Genomic DNA, 10,380 nt, shown 5'->3' with positions numbered 1-10,380 from the left:
AACACATTTACAAATAATATTAGATTAGAGAAGAGGAACCATACTAAACCCTTTTCTTGGCTCTAATCAGAAGGCAGGAAGGTTATTACAGGCAGGAGCTTGCAGACTTCAGCTAAACAACTTCCTGGTGCTGAGTATGAGTCTTGAATTTTATTTACGTGTATGCATACAATCAGGGCTTTACACATAATCATTATTTTGATAGAGACCAAGAGAGGGCATGGTTGGATTTGTTTTTTCCCTTTCCAAGTACATTGTCATCATCTTACTCCCTCTTTATCTCTGCCAAGTCTTTGGGATGGGATGATGTCATATTCTTTATCTACCTAGTATCTACCATGATGAGCCCTTGATCCTGACCAAGGGTGTTGGCTGTTTCATGAATGTTGAATTGAGAAGCAGCCATAGGAAACCTGAATTTCTATTTCAGACAGCAACACTTCAGCTTGAGTAAATACAACTGATACTTGTAAAACCACTGAGGCAACTGCTAGTTGTCACAAGGCCTTATACAGACATTGTTACGTCACTCCTCTTCCAGTCCTCCCACCCTTAGCCTACGCCACAGCAAGCTCCCAGAGCTTCTCTCCCCACTCAGTTGTCACACTTACAACTCAGACTGCTGCAGCTGGGCTAATGGAGGCTTGGAAAAAGTAGCTACCCTGAATGATTGGCTGCTTCTCAGACCCAGACGTTCCTGGAACTGGAGTAAGCATAGCAGGTAAAATGCAATCCTTGGAACTGCATAGTAAGAAAAGAGGGTGTCACTAAGTCTGAAGAGAGAAAGCAAGGAGACTATATATGTTTGTCTGGAGTTGTCCTTTCTGTGTCTCTGAAGAGACTCACTGAGTAGAGGTGTAATTGGCTGTCATGTGGAGCATCCCCACGTGGTAAAGTCTGGCACTCACCTCATCTCCTGCTCAGGTCTGAGAGATCTGTAGCACAACTGGTGAGAATGTAGCAAGAATTGCTGCTCTTCCTAATGCAGACTTCTTGGAGCTCTGCCCACGTCCTGTGCTTGGTCAACTTGGAGGATGTAAGGGAAGAAGAGGAGAAGGGAAAGCATTATGTAAGTTGAGGAAACTTCCTTACTATCTGTTGATGTCTGAAACTTTTACATAGCAGGGATAAAAGGAAGAGTTTGCTTGAGACTGCATGTTGTGAAACTAGAATTGAACACACAGGTTCAGCTCTGTCACCTGGTTTCTCTGTAAAGAAAAATATGAGGAAGTTATTCTGTAATGGAGGCTTGGTGTAGGGAACTCTCTTTCTATGGGACCGAGACGGGTAGGTTTACAATGTTTAGTTCTATCCTTAGGCTCTACTGTCAGATCATAAGCGGATGCTTCATATAATCCTAAGGAAAATGACTGTCAAGAATACTTCGGCACTAATGTTGGAGAATTGGTAGCACCTGGACCAGAGGTGTTTCTGTGGGAGACTATTTCCTGTTCTTGCTTCAAGAGCTGACGTTTGTGTCATTGTAGCTATGGCATTGTCATCAGCTCCATTAACTTAAAATTATGAGAGTTTGGTCAGAAATTTGCAGTCTTCACATAGTTTTATTTTCTCTGGTTGAAAGGCCAACTACTGCTGTTAATGGGATAGATTGATCTTGATTGGCATTTAATAACCACTACTGATTTTGGATACCTGGGTTCAACAATCCCCACATCTGGGGAGCGAAGTTCCCTAGTGTTTTGTGAATTTACATCTGCTCTTCGCAACACTTCCATCTGCAGGGGAGGACAGCCATTGCTTTCCTTGGGTGATATGAGGATTGAAGACAGAGGTAAACCAAGCTTGGTCAGCACTGCTAAGCAAATAGGGGAATGGAAAACCCTTGAATTGTAAGCAAGTGCTCTTCTGCAGCTGGTCTATTTTTCCTGCTGTCAATCTCCTAACTATTCAGTGGCTGTAGATAGCTCTGTAGTACATGGCAGTGGACGCTGCCAGTTATTCAGTCTTTGAAATTACCTCTGCTTGATGAGGTTCCTGTGCCTGCAACAGATTCATCTGAACTGTATTTAGTGAAGAAAATGAAAAAATTGTCTGCAAACCAGCCCTGAGAAAAACATCCAGTTGGAAATTTCTCTGACCAGAATGAGTTTAAATTTTCTTTTTAAGATTTTTAATCATGACTCTGATCTGTTTGGAGTGATTCCACTTTCATTTCATGGTAACAGAAATGGTTAGTGTCTAAATCTTATTTGTTGAATTCTTCTGAATTAATATGTGCAGTTTTCTTCACTAGAGAAGGGGGAAGGAAGTGGTTTGAGCTGTGGTATGGAAAAGTTCTGTAAAGAGAGGCTTAGGGTTTGCGTTTTGGGGTGTTTCCACTGCCCGCTCCCCTGTGTGCATACAAGCATGGTTTCTTTGGGGACAAGATACCTGTATTGTTGTCACCTTCTGCAGCAGAAGGCTGAGCAGATAGCTGCAGGAGGAGGAGGAGCCTCTGGTGAGTGTGGTCATTGAAATTAAGCTGTCATCTCCTACAGGTTTTGGTAGAGTCAGATTTATATGTGGCAGTTCTTCTAAAATATCTTCCTTCATAGTTCCCAAAAGCTTTTTAGCTATATGTTCCTTTTGGATTTCTCCAAAAGGAGAGAAATATGTAATAAGTCAGGATTGGTAAAGGATATTTAAATATTTATTTGACTACTATTTGTGGGAGTAAAAATTGGTTATAACTAGTGCTTTCTTGAATACCTTGTATAACTGTAATCTCTAACATTTTAGACAAATGAATTCTATTCCAGCATAACCAACTTTTACTGTGCTTTGGTTAGATAGAGCTCATGGAGTCATGCACAGAAAGTAGATGTCCTATTAGACTCTCCTTTTCTTGTCTCAGAGGATAAGAAGTCCAAGGGAGCCTCCCACTGAAACCTGAGTCCCGCATGCAAGCCTAGATCCCTGCTTACGTCTGCTGGAGGAGGGCACTCCAGCTGTCACGTTCTGCTCCTTAAACCAGCACTTCATCCAACCCTAGCACAGTGGCTGGACAAGGAAGAGTGCTGCTAATAGAAATCTGCTGTGGTTCAATGAGTAGTTAACAGTTAAACACTCTGTGGCTTCTGGAGGCTGGGTCACACTCTAGTTTAGATTCTTTTATGTGGAGTTGGTCTATAGAGAAACCTCGGACTGCTACAGTTGAATGTTTCTGGCAGACAGCCTAAGGGGTGGGAAAGAAAGGCTTTTGTAAATTCACTGCTGTATGTTTAACATGTGCATGCATACCTAGTATTTATTAAGCAAGTGGGTTTTCTTGGCAGGAGAGGCAAGCAGCTGTTCTGTATATGTTTGGGGCATAGTGCTGCTCCCAGCAGTTTGACCCCTGTCCTCTCCTGCCAGGTGTCACCAGCCCCCGAGCATGGGACAGCAGTGTCCTGTTACTCCCTGCAGCTTCCCTGGCCTCTACCCTGGCTTTGGGGTGAAATTGTTATTGTTGCTTTTCTTATTACTCTTAATCTTAAAGTTCAGGATTTCTGTGAAAGCTAATGTCATAGTTACTTAATCTCTAGGGCTTTTCCTTCTGAGGATGGACAAAAGCTTTTTAGTTACAAAGATTGTTTAGTAGGAAGTGTTTGTCAAAAAGAAAACATCCTGGATACAATTTTCATTCCATCTGTCAGAGGTTAGGGAGAACAACAAAGAAAGCATTGTATCTTTCATTTTGATTAAGTTAAATAAGTATAGGAAACTACAATGACTTCAAATTTCCCTCTCTAGTCTGCCCTGGTGCGACCTCACCTTGAATATTGTGTGCAGCTTTGGTCACCACAATATGAGAAAGATATTAAGCTGTTAGAGAGAGTCCAAAGGAGGACAATGAAGATGGTGAAGGACCTTGAGGGGAAGCCGTATGAGGAGCAGCTGAGGTCACTTGGTCTGTTCAGAACCTGGAGAAGAGGAGACTGAAGGAAGACCTCATTGCAGTCTACAACTTCCTCATGAGGGGAAGAGGAGGGGCAGGCACTGATCTCTTCTCTGTGGGGACCAGTGACAGGACTCGAGGGAATGGCCTGAAGCTGTCAGAGGAGTTTTAGGTTGAATATTAGGAAAAGGTTCTTCGCCCAGAGGGTGGTTGGGTACTGGAACAGGCTCTCTGGGGAAGTGGTCACAGCACCAAGCCTGAGAGAATTCAAGAAGTGTTTGGATGATACTCTCAGGCACATGGTGTGTCTCTTGGGGATGGTCCTGTGCAGGGCAAAGGGTTGGACTGGATGATCTTTGTGGGTCCCTTCCAACTTGGCGTATTCTGTGAAATTCAGCATCAATGTGGTAGTTAAGAAATCAAATATAGCAACTTTAAAAGTGGACTTAAATGGTGTGAGAATGTGTGTTGAGAGGAAAATAAGAGGAGCAGCTAAAAAGATAAGCTATTTGAAATGGCATTAAGGCTGTTTAATTCTGCCATTAGTAGAAATTAAGAATAAATTTTTATCACCTGTCAAGGAAGATTTAAAAAGTACCACTAATACAATGAAAAAGATGATATATGTAAACATCAAATTACAATAGTCTATTAGAAATAAGATGATGCTTGTGAAAAAATGGAAGTTATATAAAATAGAATAATATGGAAAATACTGCAAGTTCTGATAAATAGCTAGTCTTTTTCATTTGATTGCTGAAATCATAAAAAGTGGATGGGGGAGGGGGGTCACACCAAAATCGTTTCAGATCACTAGAAAGAGAAACCAGAGAAAGATTTCGATACTGTTTGAGTTGTAAAAGAAGGGGGAAAAATGACAAGACCGTAAGAAATGGTATTAAATGAGCCCTTGGACTAAATGTTTCTAGATGAGAACCTTTTTTTTTGGTGGAGGACATCTAAAGAACTGTCTCAAAGTGAACTACTACAAGAATGTATTTTAAGACAAGTAAAAAAAAAACTTGTAGATCATCAGCACCTGACAATGTTCGTGGAGAATTCTGAAGCAACTGGGAAAAGGAAATGCTAAAGTAGATACTATGGCATCTAATTTATTAGCTGAATTAGTTATAGGGTACCAAAGGAATAAGAAGAGACAAATTAATAACCAAGTGAATTCACAGGTATTAATAGAGACTAATACTGACTTTGTTTTTTGGGAGGTAAAGATGACACTTCAGAAACCCAGCATTCTTTGGGTTTATGAGTTCCCCTGATCTGAAGGTACATCCAGTTGATACGGGATGTTGTGCCGTGGGTGTGTTAATTTAAGTAAGGAGTGCACTTCTGAAGCAAATTTCAACATTATCCCCACTTATCTTGCTCTAGTTTACATGGCAGACTGATCTTGCCATGACTCTTACACAAAATGAGTCCTTTGAATCAAATTAACCAAGTGTGTTCCAGAAGTGCACTGCTAATCAGACCATGAGACTGGACCACCGATACTCATTTCCAATACTTGCGTGCGTGTCAGATCCTTGGCACTGCACATTTTGCTCTACAAATTTGTTGTTGTGAGCTTACTGCACTGCCTGCCCATGTCTGCATCAGTGCAGTGAACTTGGATTTCCTGAAAACTTTAGACAGGGCTATTTCTAAAGGCTTGTGACAGCTAGGCAGCTACAGGTCTTTTGTGGGTTAACAGCCAATTAAATGATGGGAAGTGGAGGTCAGAAACAAGATATAGAAAAGGGGAACTAGAGTTTCAGTGCAAAAAAGAGGATTGAGATGTAACGAGAAAGTTATAACTGGCACAGAGATGGTAACAAGATGACACGGAATGCCTATTTTTCCCACAGGAATACTAGTATGTATCATTTGCTAAAATGAAAAAAAAACCCAAACAAAAACCAAAGCCCCAAAAAATTCAACCAAAATAAACCCCCCAGCAAAAATGACAGTAAATTTAAACTAAAAGGAAGTACTTTTTCACATACTGCACAATTAAATTCTGTGAGTTAGTGTGGATTTCATTTTGCTGAATGTATAAATGGGATCAAAAAGTAAAGAGAAAAGTTTGTGGAAGGACTGGTTGTTGAGAAATATTACCCACAATGAAGCTCTGCTAATTTTCCTTCAGGATGTGTCCAGACTGTGGAATAGCAGAATTCCTTATGGAGGCCTCACTTCACATTGTCTCTGTTCCTGGGCTTTGTTTCAGTATTTACTATTGGCCACTTTACCTTTACTCTGACACAGTTTGGAGCACTGAATAAAAATGCCACTTTTATTTTCTTTCGAAATCTGGCATGTAATTAAGTTACTAGGAAAAAACAATAATCCATGAGATCAATTTTCTTCAGCTGGTTATTGAAGATACAGGTACTTCATCTCTAAATCCCCTTGGAACACTCAGATTATTCATATTTCTTGTTACGTAGCAGCCTTGGGTTGAGCTCTCTAGAAAGTGTCAGGGATGAAATTGGCACATGTGTTATTCTCTAAAAATGTTGCATTGTCTTGCAATATCCAAGAGAGCTTGCTTTAATTCTGGAGATCCTGCTGGTGCTGTGAAGGTTTGCACAAGGCCTCTCAGCCTTGTGCACCACCTGCAACCTTGCTTGCAGAGTCTTATTGTAGTTTCCAGCTGTGGGAAGTGACTTCCTCATAGAGTGTCTGTGTCAGCCTTAGGAACAATGTTGACCTGGATATTTGGAACAAAGCTCAGTGGTAGCAGGGAAGTGGCACAGAGCAGGTGGAGGGGTGCTGTTCCAAGGAGTAAGACAAGCAAGAACACCCAAAGGGTACCTTCATAGTTTCTGACTGTGGGAAGCACCAGGGGTGTTACAGCTGTGGTTACAGATGGTGTAGAAGGCTGTAGCATGGGAAGGGAACTTCTTTAAAGTGGTGACTCTGGAGAAAACAGGTAGAGATCCTTAGAGAGCTGAAATTGGATGTCCTGGTAAGCAGAGACTACTCAGGAAACTGTGGAGGGCTCATTAAAATATATGGTGCTCTTCTAAGTTTCAAAGGTCCTTTGAAATTTGCAGTATGGAACTGGTGCAGGCTTTCGAAGAAAACATGTGTAGCAAAGTAGGAATCTGTACCACCGGCTTGTCTAATAACATCTTCTCTCTTGCCTTCTCACTTCCCCTTTTTCACTCTTTCTGTAACTGTTCGCCTTTGTTCCCCTCCATCTCTTTTTTGAACAGACAAGGAATTTCTCTATAAGGGGCACTGTTGGAACTTACAATACATGAATGTGAAGAAACTGTTGCAGTGCTGCGAAGTCCAAAGCCTTACATAACAAGTTGCTTGGGTTTCAGCAGGTGTTTATAGTGGTGGAACAAATGCATAGGAGTAGCAGTGGGATTGGGGAGCTCAGAGCCCTGCTCGAAGTGTCAAAGGATATGTGTGATAATATTACTGAGTCATGCTGGCCACAAGGGTGGAGGAGAGTGGAAGGGGTTCTCATCTGCTTTGTTTCCAACAGCTTGAACCTTGGTGCTTTCATAGAATAAAATGATAAAGTCATTTAAGTAGAAAAAGGTCATTGAATCCAACTTTTGAGCAAACATCATCATGTCAACTGAACCAAAGCACTAAGTGCCATGTCCAGTCGCTTCTTGAACATCTTCAGAGATGGTGACTCCACAGTATCCCTAGGTAGTCTGTTCCAATGCTTAACCACCCTTCAGTAAAGAAATTCTTCCTGATGTCCAACCTGACCCTCCCCTGGCAGAGGTTGAGGCCATTTTGTCTTGTCCTGTTGCTAGTTTCCTAGGAGAAAAGGCCAACCTGCACCTTGCTACAACCTCCTTTCAGGTAGTTATAGTGATAAGATCTCCCTGAGCCTCCTTCTCTCCAGGCTAAACAACCCCAGGTCCTTCAGCTGCTCGTCGCAAGACTCGTACTCCAGACCCTTAACCAGCTCCATTGCCCTTCTCTGGACACGCTCTAGCACCTTGTCTTTCTTGAAGAGGCCAAAACTGAACACAGTACTCGAGATGTGGCCTCACCAGTGCTGAGTACAGAGGGATTTCCCTAGTCCTGCTGGCCACAGTGTTTTTGATACAAACCAGGATACCATTGGTCTTCTTGGCCACCTGGGCACACTGCTGTCTCATGTTCAGTCAGTTGACCAGCACTCCCAGATCCTTTTCCACTGGACTGCCACCCTTCCCCAGGCCTGTTGCACTGCATGGGGTTGCTGTGACCCAAGTGCAAGACCCAGCACTGCACCTTATTGAACCCCATACTGTTGCCCTCAGCTCATTGATCTGGCTTGTCCAAAACCCTCTGCAGAACCTTCTTACCCTCCAAAAGGTCAACACTCCTGCCCTACTTAGTGTAGCCCTGAAGTGACTGAGGGTACACTTGATCCCCTCATCTAGATTGTCAATAAAGATATTAAACAGGACTGGGCCTTGGGGAATCCCACTTGTGACCAGCTGCAGCTGGATGTAACTCCATTCACTACCAGTCTCTGGGCCCTGCCATCCAGACAGTTTTTAACCCAGTAAACACTGCACCTATCCAAGCTGTGGGCTACCAGTTTCTCCAGGAGAATACTCTGGGAGACAGTATCAAAGGCTTCACTGAAGTTAAGAGCCTTTGTCTCATGCATTACTTGATTCACTTGGTTATCAAAGGAGATCAGGTTGGTCAAGCAGGACCTGCCTTTCACTAAACCTATGCTGGCTGGGCCTAATCCCCTGGTTGTCCTGTACGTGTCCTGTTTTTGTACTCAAGATGATCTGCTCTGTGACCTACCCTGGTACCAAGATCAGGCTGACAAGCCTGTAGTTCCCTGGATCCTCCTTTCAACCCTTGTTGTAGACAGCCATCACATTTGTTAACCTTCAGTCATCTGGGACCTGGTTAACCATGACTGATGATAAATGATGGAGAGTGGTTTGGTGACTCCTACTACCAACTCCCCAGTACCCTTGGGTGAATCCCCTCTGGCCCCATACGCTTGTGTCTAAGTGGCTCAACAGGTCACAAACTACTTCTTCCTGGACTTCAGGCTTTTTTTTCTGCTCCCCATTCCTGTCTACCGGCTTAGGAGATCTGGTTGCCCTGAGGATAACTGGTCTTTCTGTTAAAGGCTGAAGAAAAGAAGACAGTAAGTATCTCAGCCTTTTCATCATCCTTGGTGACAACGTTCTCTTCTGTGTCCAATAAAGGAGGGATATTTTCTTTGGCCCTCCTGTTGTTAATGTATTTATAAAAACCCTTTTTATTATCTTTCACAGCAGTGGCCAGATTGAGTTCTAGCTGACCTTTTGCCTTTCTGATTTTCTCTCTGCATGACCTAAAGACATCCCTGTACTCTTTCTGGGTTGTCTGCCCCTTCCTCCAAAGGTCATAAACTCTCTTTTTTACCCTGAGCCCTGTTCAGCCAGGGTGCTTGCAGAGGTGCTTGACCAAAGATTGTTCAGCTCTGGTATACAAGGAAAATATATTTCTGCTTGTGGTGATGAACCTGAAAATTAGAGTTGACAATAGAGTTGATAACATTGTCTTTTAAACCAAGGATTATTTGGAATGCTCTCTGAGAGCTGGTTAAGCAATCACTGTTGCCTACAAAGAGGAACCCTGTGGGATATCCTCAGTGTGCCTGCATGAGAAGTTTCAGCACCTTTCACACAGAATTGCTGTCACTAACAATGTAGAAGTGTTGGTAGATATGTCACACAAGTTCTTAGGGGTTTGTATGGTTTCGTTTCGTCGGAGTGCAATCTTGTCATAACATTTTTGTGTTCCTCATGTATACAACGGGCTTAAGACTGAGCTGTCTTCCTTATGATATTTGGAGATTTCCCAACTTAAGTTTTTGTTGAGGCGAAGTGTGCTGTTGAGGCACATGTGAACCCAGAAAAAAAATGACTTGGTGAAAAAGGAACAGTGAGTCCCAAATGCATTTCTTGAAGCCTAGTGCTTAGGTACTAACATAAGAGCCTACTCAAAACAAAGAGAGAGATTTTAACCACTAGACCACAGTGACTCAAACATTTACTGAGATGTATCGCAAAATGCTTTTATTCCCTTGTCTCACCTTATTATGACTGATTGCCAAGGATGAAAAATGCAAATAAGCCAGGGAGGTGGAATAAGGGTAAAAATCATAGCTGAGCAAAAAGGATGACTGGAGAGCAGCCTTCAACCTCCTCACCCTGATAGTTTTGTTGCTGTGCCTGGGACAAATGCGGTGGGGGAGGAAGAGAGAGAAAGAGGAAGTAGCAATCATGGATGTTTTGCAATCTCAGCAGAAAATGTTGATGAGAACTGGCAAACACGCAGCTGAGGTTGGTGCTCTTCCTTGTGAACGTGTTGGCATTACTTCATGACCTCCTTTGGCCCTTGGAGGTGTGAGAGCTCAGCAGTCAGCTCCCCTCAGCCCAAAGTTGCCCATAAAGGAAATAAGCCAGGAGAGAACTTGTTTGGGTAAATTCAATAAATCCAAATGAATACTGTTTATGTGCATATACCTAATG

The 10,380-nt window shown here is 42.7% G+C and overlaps 1 protein-coding gene across 2 annotated transcripts in view; it reads left to right on the top strand.

The window, feature by feature from the left end:
* Positions 1 to 242: 242 nt before the first annotated feature.
* IPCEF1 (interaction protein for cytohesin exchange factors 1) overlaps positions 243 to 10,380 on the top strand; it is a 75,206-nt gene continuing 65,068 nt past the window's right edge. Inside the window, exon 1 of one of the 2 annotated variants that reach the window (XM_032682563.1) lies at positions 243 to 721. The gene's annotated coding sequence lies outside the window, so the exon portion shown is untranslated. The remainder of the gene's footprint in view (positions 722 to 10,380) is intronic. The other variant, XM_032682564.1, reaches the window with a different exon arrangement.

Source organism: Chiroxiphia lanceolata, chromosome 3 (assembly GCF_009829145.1).
Source record: "Chiroxiphia lanceolata isolate bChiLan1 chromosome 3, bChiLan1.pri, whole genome shotgun sequence".
Lineage (NCBI taxonomy): Eukaryota > Metazoa > Chordata > Aves > Passeriformes > Pipridae > Chiroxiphia > Chiroxiphia lanceolata.
Note: the sequence above shows the minus strand (reverse complement) of the source record. Positions and strands in the feature narration are given on the sequence as shown.